This window comes from Sus scrofa, chromosome X (assembly GCF_054392235.1).
Source record: "Sus scrofa isolate SSC_HxYL_T2T_F1_AM1 chromosome X, Sscrofa_HxYL_maternal_Yorkshire_Landrace_v2.0, whole genome shotgun sequence".
NCBI classification, from domain to species: Eukaryota; Metazoa; Chordata; class Mammalia; order Artiodactyla; family Suidae; genus Sus; species Sus scrofa.
Genome location: NC_139401.1, coordinates 21,819,714 through 21,833,014, shown reverse-complemented (window position 1 = coordinate 21,833,014; position 13,301 = coordinate 21,819,714). Strand labels below are relative to the sequence as shown.

Below are 13,301 nucleotides of genomic sequence, written 5' to 3'. Positions count from 1 at the left end.
TACCGCACCAGGGCCTGACACACACAAGTACCCATAACGTCATTGAATAAACAAATGATCACTTTTTTGCCCCTCATAAACTATGCAGTCCTCCTGAGAGTTACCCTGGCATAAAGAGTATCAGAACCAGTTCCCCACAGAAGTGGATTAACCCAGTGCATTACCACTATAAATGAGAAAGTCTAGATACAAGATCCAAGACGAATCCATTCACATCTCACCAGGTAGGGAATGACATGCAGAGAACTCCCAGCAAAGACATGACTGAGGAGGCAGGCCCTTGTGAAATCATTCCTTAGATGCACTTTTTTTTTTTTTCTTTTTAGGGCCACCCCTGGGCATATGGAAGTTCCCGGGCTAGGGGTCAGATCGGAGTTGCAGGTGCTGGCCTACACAACAGCCACAGCCATGCCAGATCCGAGCTGCATCTGCGGTCTATGCCACAGCTCAGGGCAACGCCGGATCCTTAACCCACTGAGCAAGGTCAGGGATCGAACCCGCAACTTCATGGTTCCTAGTCAGATGCGTTAACCACTGAGCCACGATGGGAACACCTAGATGCGCTTTGTTTTAATTACATTTTATAATCACCAGGCGACTAGCTTTGGCTATGCTTTGAGAAACTGTATAATGCTGCCCTCAATCCAAGGTTATTTTTCAGAGGTGAAACTGAAAAGACAGCAGATCCTGGAAATGCTCTGAATGGTGCTGGAATAAGTGATCAACACAATATGGCAGCTGATGGCTCGCATCTCTTCTACTCTCAGCTGTCCTCTTTTAAACCTGTTTTAACATTGTGAGCGGCCTCTGATCACTTTGGGGAATAGACGGGTTATAAAGAATGAATCAAGACAGATAACCATGTAGATTTCACTGCTTAACTAAGCATAATTTTGTGGTCATTACTAACCAAGTAATGTTTCTTTTTTTTTTTTTTTTTTTTTTTTTGGTCTTTTGTCTTTTTTTGTTGTTGTTGTTGTTGTTGTTGTTGCTATCTCTTGGGCCGCTTCCGCGGCATATGGAGGTTCCCAGGCTAGGGGTCGAATCGGAGCTGTAGCCACCGGCCTACGCCAGAACCACAGCAACGCGGGATCCGAGCCGCGTCTGCAACCTACACCACAGCACACGGCAACGCCGGATCCTTAACCCACTGAGCAAGGGCAGGGACCGAACCCGCGACCTCATGGTTCCTAGTCTGATTCGTTAACCACTGCGCCACGGCGGGAACTCCCATGTTTCTTTTTTAAGGTGGTATATGGGGCCTGGCTTAACACATCTACTATCTGAATGGTACCCAAGATACAGCTTTATTTTTTTTTATTGGATTTCACATGCTGAAGTGTTCTGTCCACAAACTTGGTAATCTCAGATATAACTACTACATTTGATGAAATATTTTATTCAGTGCATCTCCATAATCTGTCACAATGCAGTTATTTAGCCTGTGATAACTGATCCCACATAACTTAGCAGCTAATTTTAAATGTTTAAATTTAATTTTTAAAAATAAAGTATATCATGGCCATCGGAAAAAATTTCATCTAGACTGTGCTCAGCATATTCTTCCTTTTTGTAATATTCTAGAATGAAATATAATCCACTGGCATTCTGTGGCCATCTGCATATCTTTTTAAAGTACATTTCTGGCATAGCCCCATCAACTATCACTTTCTCAAAGTCCAAAAAGGCTGTTGGACCCAGAAACCAGCTCACGAATAAATGAATAACTTAATGGAGAAGAACAAATGCTTTTCAAATCACTGAGGAATGAAGGGACAGTTTAATTAAGAGTACTGGAACAAATGGTGATCACAATGGAAAAAAATACAATTCATAGCATACCAAAACGAAACAAAAACCCTTCCTCATATTCTAACAGAAAAAGGGAGTGGGGAATGTCAAAAGAATGAAGCACCTAATTAAGAAAAGCGAGAGTTCCCGTCGTGGCTCAGTGGTTAACGAATCCGACTAGGAACCATGAGGTCACGGGTTCAATCCCTGGCCTTGCTCAGTGGGTGAAGGATCTTCAGTCCCTGGCCTTGCTCAGTGGGTTAAGGATCCAGCGTTGCCGTGAGCTGTGGCGTAGTTCGCAGACACGACTCGGATCCTGAGTTGCTGTGGCTCTGGCGTAGGCTGGTGGCTACAGCTCCGATAAGATCCCTGGCCTGGGAACCTCCATATGCCATGGGTGCGACCCTAGAAAAGGCAAAAAGACCAAAAAGAAAAAAAAGCAAACGTTTAAAATATTGAAACAAAACTATATATGAGAAAATCAGGCTGGTGAAAAGTTTCTTTAAAAAACCCACAATAAACAGAAGTCATAAATGAAACAATCTGAAATTTGTGACTTTGTTAACAACAAAACTTCATGTTCATCAAAAAATACCATTAATGGGAGTTCCCACTGTGGCTCAGCAGGTTAAGAACCTGACTACTATCCATGAGGATGCAGGTTCAATCCCTGGCCTTATTCAGAAGGTTAAGGATGCAGTGTTGCCGAAAGTTGCAGCATAGGTTGCAAATGGGGCTCGGATCTGGTGTTGCTGTGGCTGTGGGCAGGCTGGTAGCTGCAGTTCCAAATGGACCCCTAGCCTGGGATCTTCCATATGTCACAAATGTGGCCCTAAAAAAAGAAAACAATTAATAAACAAAAAGACCAAGTACAGCCAAGGTAGTCTCCTGATGATTATAAAATGTAATTGAAACAAACAGTGCATCTTGGAGTTCCGGTCTGGTGCAGCAGAAGTGAACCTGACTAGGAACCATGAGGTTGCATGTTCAATCCCTGGCCTCCCTCAATGGGTTAAGGATCCGGCGTTGCCGGGAGCTGTGGTGTAGTTTGCAGACGCGGCTGGATCTGGCACTGCTGTGGCTATGGCATAGGCTGGCAGCAACAGCTCCGATTCGACCCCTAGCCTGGGAACCTCCATATGCCATGGGTGCAGCCCTAAAAAAAAAGGAAAAAAGACAAAAAAAAAAAGTGTGTCTTGGAGCTCCCTGGTGGCTCAGTGCGTTAAGGATCCAGTGTTGTTACTGCTGTGGCGTAGATTGCTACTATGCAGCAGTTTCGACCCCTGGTCCAGGAAATTTCACATGCTTTGGGCATGGACTAAATAACTAAATAAACTTTAGGGAGCTTTCATTGTAACTCAATGGGTTAAGAATCTAACATAGCTGTGAACATGTGTGAAGATGCCTGTTTGGACCCTGGCCTTGCTCAGTGGGTTAAGGATCCGGTGTTGCTAGAAGCTGCAATATAGGTCACAGATGCAGCTCAGATGTAGTGCGGCTGTGACGTAGGCTGGCAGCTGTAGCTCTGATTCGACCCCTAGCCTAGGAACTTCCATATGCTGCTGGTGCAGTTGTAAAAAGACCAAAAAGCACAGAAAAAACAAAATGCATCTTAAAAAGGTTTCACAAGGGCAGATTGAGAGTAGGTACTTGTAACAATATAAGCAACACAGGACGAATATCCTGAAGAAGATCAGTAAGAAAATAAAAGCCTAATAGCCAATGGACAGAAGACAGGCATTTTTCCAAAGAGGAACACTGGCTGGCCACTTAACTTATAAAAATGTGCCCAACCTCATTAGTAATCAGGCGAATGAAAATTTAAACCACAAGAAATTAGTATCTCACACCTCCAGACTGGCAAAAATTTAAGTCTAACAATGCCAAGTGTTGGCAATAGAACAACCTCAACTCTCATGCCCTGATCATAGTGTGTAAGTTGGTACCCCGGTTTGGAAAGCAAGCTGGCAACACTGAATGAGGCTGAAGCCTAGAGAACCAACGTGTGGGGAGATTCCAACACCTGATTTCTTTGAAAAGCAGCAGTAGCTTAATATAGCAGGCAGTTTGACTGAATGCATTTAAAGTCTGATTTTGCATAACTCATTTTTGAAACCTGATTCTTGTTGGTAAATAATAAAAGCTAACACTTGAGCACTTACTCTGTGCCAGGCACCACTCTAAGCATAAATTCTTTCATTTGATGCTCACGGTGATCCAGAAGGAGGTTGCTATAGACGGAACATTTAGTTGTCCCCCAAGTTCGTATGCTGAAATGCTAAACTCCCAATCAGATGGTATTAGGAGGTGAGGCTCTTGATAGGTGACTAGGTCATGGTCATGAGGCTCATGAACAGGATTAGGGCCCTTATAAGAGAGACTCCAGGAGTTCCCACCATGGTGCAGTGGGTTAAGGATCTGGCATTACAGCAGTTATGGCATAAGGTCACAGGTGTGGCTCAGATTCGATCCCTGGCCCTGGGGACTGCCATACGCTGCCGATGCAACCAAAAGAGGAAAAAAAAAAAAAGAGAGAGAGAGGGAGAGAGCTCCTTGACCCATCTGCCATATGAAGACACAGAAGGAAGACAGCCACGAATAAGGAAGATGGTTCTTGGACTTCCCAGACGCTACAAGCATGAGTAACAGAATTCTGTTGTTTATCAGCCACCCTGTCTTATGGTATTATTATAGCAGCCCAAACAGAATAAGACAAAGGAGCCGTTATTATCCTTATTTTAAAGATGCAATGAGGGCCAAAGTTCCAGAGCCAGGCAGTAGCAGAGCCAAGATACGAATCCAGTGGCTGGGGCCACTATTACATCCTGCATCTGTGAGTAAACATTGCTTGTCCTGAACGTGGTGAAAAAAAGCCAGTGCTTTTTTTTTTTGTGTGTGTGTGGTCTTTTTAGGCTCACATCTGCAGCATATGGAGGTTCCCAGACTAGGGGTTGAAATCGGAGCTATAGCCGCTGGCCTACGCCACAGCCACAGCCACATGGGATCCGAACTGCATCTGCGACCTAAACCACAGCTCACAGCAACACTGGATCCTTGACCCACTGACTGAGGCCAGGGAGTGAACCTGCGTCCTCATGGATACTAGCCAGGTTCATTTCCACTGAGCCACAACAGGAACTCCTCAAGCCAGTCCTGATACTACTACTGAAAGCAAGGTGTGAAGAGAAGGTACTAGGCTTCTAACTCTTGAATTCCATGTCCAAGGAGCAAATGCAATTAAGTCTTGTGTTTCATGCTCCCTAATTACCAGAATATGTTCGCCCAATGACACCATTCCCAAGCTTCCAGAACAATGTTCCTTCCAGGAAGCCAAAGACTTCAACATCTCATAACAAGGCAGGATGCCTGTGAAATTCACAGTATTATTTTACTTATGAGGTACCTCTTAGTGCTTTTGCTTACTTCCTTCAAAGACTTTACTATCTCTTTGCTAATAACTCTTGACTGCTTCACTTCAAGTGCCATACAGGGCTGTAACGTTTCTCACAGTCAAGGTGGACAATCTGTGATCTCTCTCAATAAGAAATTTTAGGGAGTTCCCGTCGTGGTGCAGTGGTTAATGAATCTGATTAGGAACCATGAGGTTGCGGGTTCGGTCCCTGCCCTTGCTCAGTGGGTTCACGATCCGGCGTTGCCATGAGCTGTGGTGTAGGTCGCAGACGCGGCTCGGATCCTTCGTTGCTGTGGCTCTGGCATAGGCCGGAGGCTACAGCTCCGATTCGACCCCTAGCCTGGGAACCTCCATATGCCGCGGAAGCGGCCCAAGAAATGGCAAAAAGAAAAAAAAAATTCTCCTTCTTTAAACACCATGATTTCTGAACAGGAGGCATTAAGCACTTTCTGGATTTTACATTAAATTCTGAAGTCAAATGGGGGTAGAATGAATTGTTCTCAATTCTTTACTCTCCTGTCATCCATATCTTGGCCATGGCTCCATGGTGGACAGAGCATACTTCCTTGCCTCTCAGCCTTGGGCTTGGCCATGCAATGGGACCAATGGACAGTGATGCGCAAGGCACAGACAGAGGCAGAAAATGTGCCTGTGTCATAGTGTTTGCCCTCCTGCACTCCCGTCTTTCATCAGGAGAACATGTATCAAGTTCCACTGATCCAAGGAGGAGGAAAGACATGTGGAGCAGACCTTGACCCAACTCAGAGCTTAGAGCAGAGCCCAGCAGAGTCCAGATTAGATCAGCTGAACCCCAACCAACCATGGAAGGGTGAGAGAGAAATCAACACTTGCTGCTATAAGTTGTTGAAATTTCAAGTTTGCTTGTTATGTAGTATTGCTGAAATAATAGCTGACTGACACATAAACCCTCCTCCATCTGCCATCTATTTTGAAGACCATCTGTATTAGTCTCCTGGGACTAATATGACAAAGTACTAAAAAATGGGTCACTTAAAAGAAATGTATTCTCAGAGTTCCCACTGTGGCAAGGGGAAACGAATCTGACTAGGAACCATGAGGATGCAGGTTCAATCCCTGGCCTCGCTCAGTGGGTTAAGGATCCAGCGTTGCCATGAGTTGTGATGTAGTTCAGACATGGCTCGGATCTGGCATTGCTATGGCTATGGCATAGGCTGGCAGCTGCAGCTCCGATTCGACCCCTAACATGGGAACCTCCATATGCCATGTGTGCAGCCCTAAAAAGCAAAAAAAAAAAAAAAAAGTCTTCTCATAGTTCTACAGGCCAGAATTCAGAAATAAAGGTATTGTAAATAACAAATGTGGGCAAGGATGTGGAGAAAAGCAAACCCTCATACAGTTGATGGAAATGTAAATTGGTGCAGCCACTGTGGAAAACAGTCCAGTTTCTTAAAAAGCTAAAATAGAACTATCATATGACCTAGTAATTCCATTCCTGGGTATACATCCAAAACAAAAACAAACACTAAAACACTAATTCAAAAAGATATATGTACCCCAATGTTCACAGCAGCATTATTTACAATGGCCAAGGTATAAAAGCAACCTAAGTGTTCATCAACAGATGAATGGCTAAAGATAATGGTATATACACAATAGACTACTACTCGGCCATAAGAAAGAATGAAATTCTGCCATTTGCAGCAAAGTGGATGGACCTGGAGGGCATTTGGCTAAGTTAAAGAAGTCAGAGAAAGACAAATACTGTATGGTATCATTTACATGTGGAATCTAAAAAATACAATAAACTAGTGAATATAACAAAAAGAAGCCGACTCACAGAATAAACCAGTGGTTACCAATGGGGAGAAGGAACACAAGGAGAGGCAATAAAGGGGTGGGGGATGAAGAGGTACAAACTATTAGATATAAAATAAGCTACAAGGATATACTGTACAACATGGGAAATACAACCAATACTTTATAAATGAAGTATAACCTTCAAAAATTGTAAATCACGAGTTCTCATCATGGTTCAGAAGGTTAAGAACCTGACATAGTGTCTGTGAGAAGGCAGATTCAATTCCTGGCCTCAATCAATGGGTTAAGGATTTGGCGTTGCTGCGGGCTGTGGTGTAGGTCACAGAGGTGGCTCGAATCCAGTGCTGCCAAGGCTCTGGCATAGGCCGGCACCTGCAGTTCCAAGTCGATCCTTAGCCCAGGAACTTCCACATGCTCAGATGCAGCCCCACAAAGAAAGGGGGAAAAAAAAAAAAGAAAAATTGTGAATCACTATGTTGTACTACCTAAAATATTGTACTTCAATTTAAAAAAAAAAATCAGGGTGTTCATAGGATTGGTGCCTTCTGAGGGCTGTAAGGGAGAACTGGGTTCATGCCTTTCTCCTTAGGTATTCCTTGACCTACAGAAAGAATGGTGTGCTCCCTGTGTCTTCACATCATGTGTCTCTGGGCTCAAATCCCCACCCCCACCATTTTTTGTCTTTTTAGGGCTGCACCCACGGCATATGGAGGTTCCCAGGCTAGGGGTCGAATCAGAGCTGTAGCCACCCGCCTACACCACAGTGCTAGATCCAAGCCACCATCTGTGACCTACACCACAGTTCACAGCCACACCGGATCCTTAACCCACTGAGGGAGGCCAGGGATCAAACCGGCATCCTTATGGATGTCAGTTGGGTTCATTAACCACTGAGCCACGATGGGAACTCCAAATTCCCCTTTTTTACAAGGATACCAGTCATTGAATAAGAGCTCACCTTAATGTCCTCATCTCAACTTGATCATCTCCAAGGACCCTATTTCCAAATCAGGCCACATTGACAGGTACTAGAGATTAGAATGTCAACATTTTTGGAGGGGACACAACCCATAACAGGTATCTTGCTGGTGGGAGAATATTAGACTAAAAAGGCCTTGCAGCCTTTGGGTTGATGGACAATCTAAGAGTTTATCTTTGTATTTACCTGCCAAAGAGATAACTATTACAGGTGACACGTGAACACCTCTCAACTGCACAGGTCCCCATATACACAGATCTTTTTCAATGGTCAACGCCACAGTACTACATTGGGGTTGGATGAATATAAGGATGCAGAACTGAAAATACTGAGGGCTGACTGTAAAGTTATACTTGGATTTTCAACTGTGCGAGGGGGTTGGTGCCCATAACCCCTGAATTACTCATGGGTCAACTGTTGAGTTTTGCTGTCTTCTTATAAATGTTTCCTAAAGCACCTGCAGTCAGCCACCAACATCACTACTCATCCTTTACCTGAAACGTGTGATTTTTGTCTTTTTGTCCTTTTCTAGGCCCACTCCGGAGACATATGGAGGTTCCCAGGCTAGGGGTCCAATCAGAGCTGTACCCACCAGCCTACACTACAGCCACAGCAATGCTGGATCCTTAACCCACTGAGTGAGGCCAGGGATCGAACCCGTGTCCTCATGAATGCTAGTCGGGTTCGCTAACCACTGTGCCATGACAGAAACTCCAACCTGTGATTTCTTTATACTCTTCACCTTAGTAAGCCGATACTTATTCCTTCCTGCTGCTCTTTCCGGCATCCCTCATAGTGTCCTGCTGCTTCAGGTTGCTGTTTTCCACTTATTTTTTTTTCGCTATTTAAGAGTTTGCCTACATGTTCTTTTGCTCTACACTTTGTCCTGAATATATCCCAAATACTGTCTTCTAGGGCCCTCTTCCACAGAGGCTGCAGCAAAGGTGGCCAATAAGCACTGCTGAGAGCTATTCCAGTACAATGTCAGGATGGAGTTATGAGAGCCTCTAAGCCTTCCCCTTAGTCTTTGTATTTTGGAATAAACTTGAAAAGACCCAGCATGAATTAAAATCTGTTCTGCAGTTTGGAGATACCTTAGAAATCTATACATAGAACTTCCATATGACCCTGCAATCCCATTCTTGGGCATCTATCCGGACTAAGCTCTACTTAAAAGAGACACGTGCACCCGCATGTTCATTGCAGCACTATTCACAATAGCCAGGACGTGGAAACAACCCAAATGTCCATCGACAGATGACTGGATTCGGAAGATGTGGTATATATACACAATGGAATACTACTCAGCCATAAAAAAGGATGACATAATGCCATTTGCAGCAACATGGATGGAACTAGAGAATCTCATACTGAGTGAAATGAGCCAGAAAGACAAAGACAAATACCATATGATATCACTTATAACTGGAATCTAATATCCAGCACAAATGAACATCTCCTCAGAAAAGAAAATCATGGACTTGGAGAAGAGACTTGTGGTTGCCTGATGGGAGGGGGAGGGAGTGGGAGGGATCGGGAGCTTGGGCTTATCAGACACAACCTAGAATAGATTTACAAGGAGATCCCGCTGAATAGCATTGAGAACTATGTCTAGATACTCATGTCGCAACAGAAGAAAGGGTGGGGGAAAAAACTGTTACTGCAATGTATACATCTAAGGATAACCTGACCCCCTTGCTGTACAGTGGGAAGAAAAAAAAAAATCTGTTCTGGTTTTACCCTCCCCAGAAATAAACAAACTTACCTAAACCCATGAAATCAAAGCACAATCCAGGCATCAGCAAGTTGCAGGTTTAGTCGAATAAAAAGTATAATCCCTGATCCTGTAACTGAACAGGGCCCTGTGAGGCCCTCCCAGCATGGACCCCCCCACACACACCCCACTCATGTCCTCTGCCTGCCTTTTTATCTATAGAAAAACTCTAGTAAAAGACTCAATTTAGTCAGGGAAGTGAGAGAATACGGAAGAAAAGAACAAGCAAGACAGAATAATGATCACGTAGCCATGGCCATTCAACAAAGTCAAGGACCTCGAGTTAGTTCTTCTTCAAGGACTATAGATAAAATTCTGAGCCATGTCCTTGGAGCTGTTTTGCAGGTGCTAAAGCCCCCACTGGGTGGAAGAAGGCAAGCGTACGCCACCCACAAGCACGTAGACCCCAGACTGGTGATGACACTGACTCCCAATGACCTCACCACCCACCAATCAGGAAAATGTCCATGAGCTGATCAAGCCCTGCTCCTCACTGTTAAGACTCCTCACTACCCCCTCAAAAGGAAGGACGGGGCAGAGAGTCCTTGAGGCACTAGCCTGCTGTGTTCTTTTCTTTGCCTGGCAATGAAAGCTACTTTTTCTGTTTCCTCCAACTCTGTCTCCACGTTTCTATCTGGCATCAGTGTACAGAGGCAGCCGAAATTTCCCAAACAATCCTTGTGCTTAGAACCTTCTTTCTAGCTGTCAGGGCAATGTCTGCACACTGAACAGGGTCTCCCACCTCCTTTCAGAATTGCAGGAACAATTTGAGAATGTCTGCACTGGTCATTGCTTCGAAGTCTCCACTCAATGGCCTCCACCCACTGCCAGTTATGTAATTTCTCAAATGCTGGGGGGGGTATAAATGCCCTTTGGGGAGCACTGAGGGGGTTAAACTCGAGGCCCAGATTAATGGTTTATCCAACTGCCTTTTTTAACAAAATCCTTGAGAACAGGACGTCCAGGCTGTGAGCAAGTGGCTGCTTCTCTGCTGCTCACAGCGAAAGAACGACTTAAAAATGGGTGACTTAAAAAGGGGCAAGATTTTTGCTCTGAAGTGTACCCAGTGCCATACTGTGGAAAACAGAGGCAAGCATAAAGACTGGGCCAAACCTCCATGGTTTGGATTCTGTTACACAGGTGCCAGTAAGAACAAAGGCAACACCTAGGAAGAGGAGATACTGATGGAGTACGTGCAGAATAGCTAGTATATCCATCACTGGAACAAAAAGGATCCTAGCTGCTGGCATTAGGAAGAAGGGAAGAAAAAGGGCAGACTCAGCGTGGTAGCTTATCTCAAAAAAGCTACTAATGAGTAATCGATGGTCACCGCCTTATTTATTCCCAAACCCAAATGTCTCATGACTTTCATATGTGTACCATATTTAAATTGATCTCATACACAAGAATTCAGATCATGAATGGCTGATGGAATGTTTGTTAAAGCCCTGATAGCAAATTGGTTTGTGGCTAAATATGGTCAGCTTTTGGAATTTTAGTAGTAACTGCAGTTCAACAGGTACTATCACTGTTTTCCCCTCCTAACGATGATTAATCTTCAATCAAGAATGTTAAATTTCTCAGGAAGATGATGAATACCTCCTCAATGCCTGTAGGAGATTGGTTTTATATTCAGATTTCTATATCTGGTTATATCACTAGAGTTAAAAACTGAGACGATCCCTTCACTGTCTCATAGAACAGAGCAAGATTCACCTGTGTTTCCACTACAATGCACCTGGATTACTACCTGTAAAAGCAAGAGCTGAATATAAACTGACAATGTCCACTTTATCTTTTCGGTGTTCCCTATGACAATTAAAATTCTCAGCGTCTAAAATATTGCCTTTTACTGAGAGGCATTTTAGTGTGCTTTATGTACAGCATCAAATAAACAATGCTTAGCATTCTCAAAAATAAAATCCATGAGAACATTCCTAACCCTTGGAAATCAAACAAATTCATTTGAGCAATTACCAGGGTAACATCGAGCACTTTCAAAGCCGCCCATAACAATGTTGATATTTAAAACATTTCAATTCAGCAGCAGTTCATGCAACAGCTTTCTCCATGTTTTTCTACAAGGCCATCCACCTGATTTTCCACTTACCAGCACTCTAGCCCATTACCACTCAGTGTGGTCCACAGACCAAAAGGAGACATCAGCTGATTGGCCCGTGAGGAATGCAGGATCCCAGGCCCTGCCCCAGACGTCCAGTATCAGGCTGTATTTTAAGGAGATCCTCAAGGTACTTCTTATACACACACGAGTTTGAGAAGCACCACCCTAGTTTTTCTATTCCTCTAACTAGCAGGACAACTATGGTTCCAGGTGAACCTTTTAAATCCTCAGCCAGTATTTCACATTAAACTAAATGAACAGCTTTTTAAGGTGAGCCTATTTTCAAATTTAAAATATTCTAAAACGGGGCTTTTTGCCTTAAGTAAAAAGGCTTCAGCCCCACTCCTGCTGTCCATTCCTCTCTTCTGCCACATACACAGGGCAAGAAAAAAAAAAAAACCCTTTGTGCCCTCCAGCGTCTTGGCCAATTGGGTACAAACATCTCACAGCAAAGAAACTGCAGGGTCTTCAAAGCAAGGTCTTTGCCAGAGGCCTTTTGTCTCTAAACAGTGGGCCCCATATGCACCCGAGTGTGGACAGGCAACCACCAACCACACCATCCCAAGTCTTGCTGGCACCTGCATTTAGTTCTACCACACAGACAGCATGGGTAGAGCTCTGCTCCCCTGAGCCTCTGTGATCTGGTGCAGAAGGCCCCGCCGGTAGGGCTTCTTTGTGTAGCAGTTTGAAAGCCTGAAAGACGTAATTCAGTCACTAGAGCTGAATAATGGCCCCTAAGGATGTCGATATGCTAATCCAAGAAACTCGCATTCCCTAATGCAAAAGGGACTTTGCAGGTGTGGCTGAGCTTGAATTGGGGAGAATATCGCAGTTCAGGTAAGCCCAATGTGACCCCAACAGGACCTTATGACAGCGGTGAGTCAGAAAGGTAATGCTGAGATGGAAGCCGAGATTTAAAAGGTGCTGTGCTGCTGACTTTGACACTCAAGGGCCCAGAAGCCAAAGAATGCAGGTGACCTCTAGAAACTAGAAAAGGCAGGAAATGGACTCTTCCCTTAGAGCCTCCAGAGGGCACCAACCCTACCCACATCCAGATTTGAGCCTGTAAGACTCATTTCAGAGCTCTGACCTGATAAATTCATGTTCTTTTAAGGAACTAAGTTCTTGGTAATTTGTTCAAGTGGTGATAGGAAAACTGACACACAACTCAGAAGCAATCTGTGAGACACACAACATAGGCCACATAAACATGATCTTTGTTAAAACGTTCCCCCCAGATTTTTACATCAGTGGATGATTCTTGCCTCAGTCTTCACTGTAATGATTGCCAAATACCGTTTTCAACTCCAGCACTGCCTCCCCCTTAGCTAGTTGACAGCCAGCTTTTTAGAGTTAAGTGCCTCATCTTTTTGTATATTTGTGTCCTCCACTTACTTATGCATCTTCCATACACCCTCATGAC

At 44.2% G+C, this 13,301-nt stretch overlaps 1 protein-coding gene across 4 annotated transcripts in view; it reads right to left on the bottom strand.

Moving 5' to 3' along the window:
- The window catches only part of PHEX (phosphate regulating endopeptidase X-linked), a 242,618-nt gene extending 232,732 nt beyond the window's left edge, over positions 1–9,886 (bottom strand). The window contains exon 1 of one of the 4 annotated variants that reach the window (XM_085006096.1): positions 9,748–9,886. The gene's annotated coding sequence lies outside the window, so the exon portion shown is untranslated. The remainder of the gene's footprint in view (positions 1–9,747) is intronic. The other 3 variants (XM_085006095.1, XM_085006098.1, XM_085006100.1) reach the window with 3 other exon arrangements.
- Positions 9,887–13,301: the final 3,415 nt, after the last annotated feature.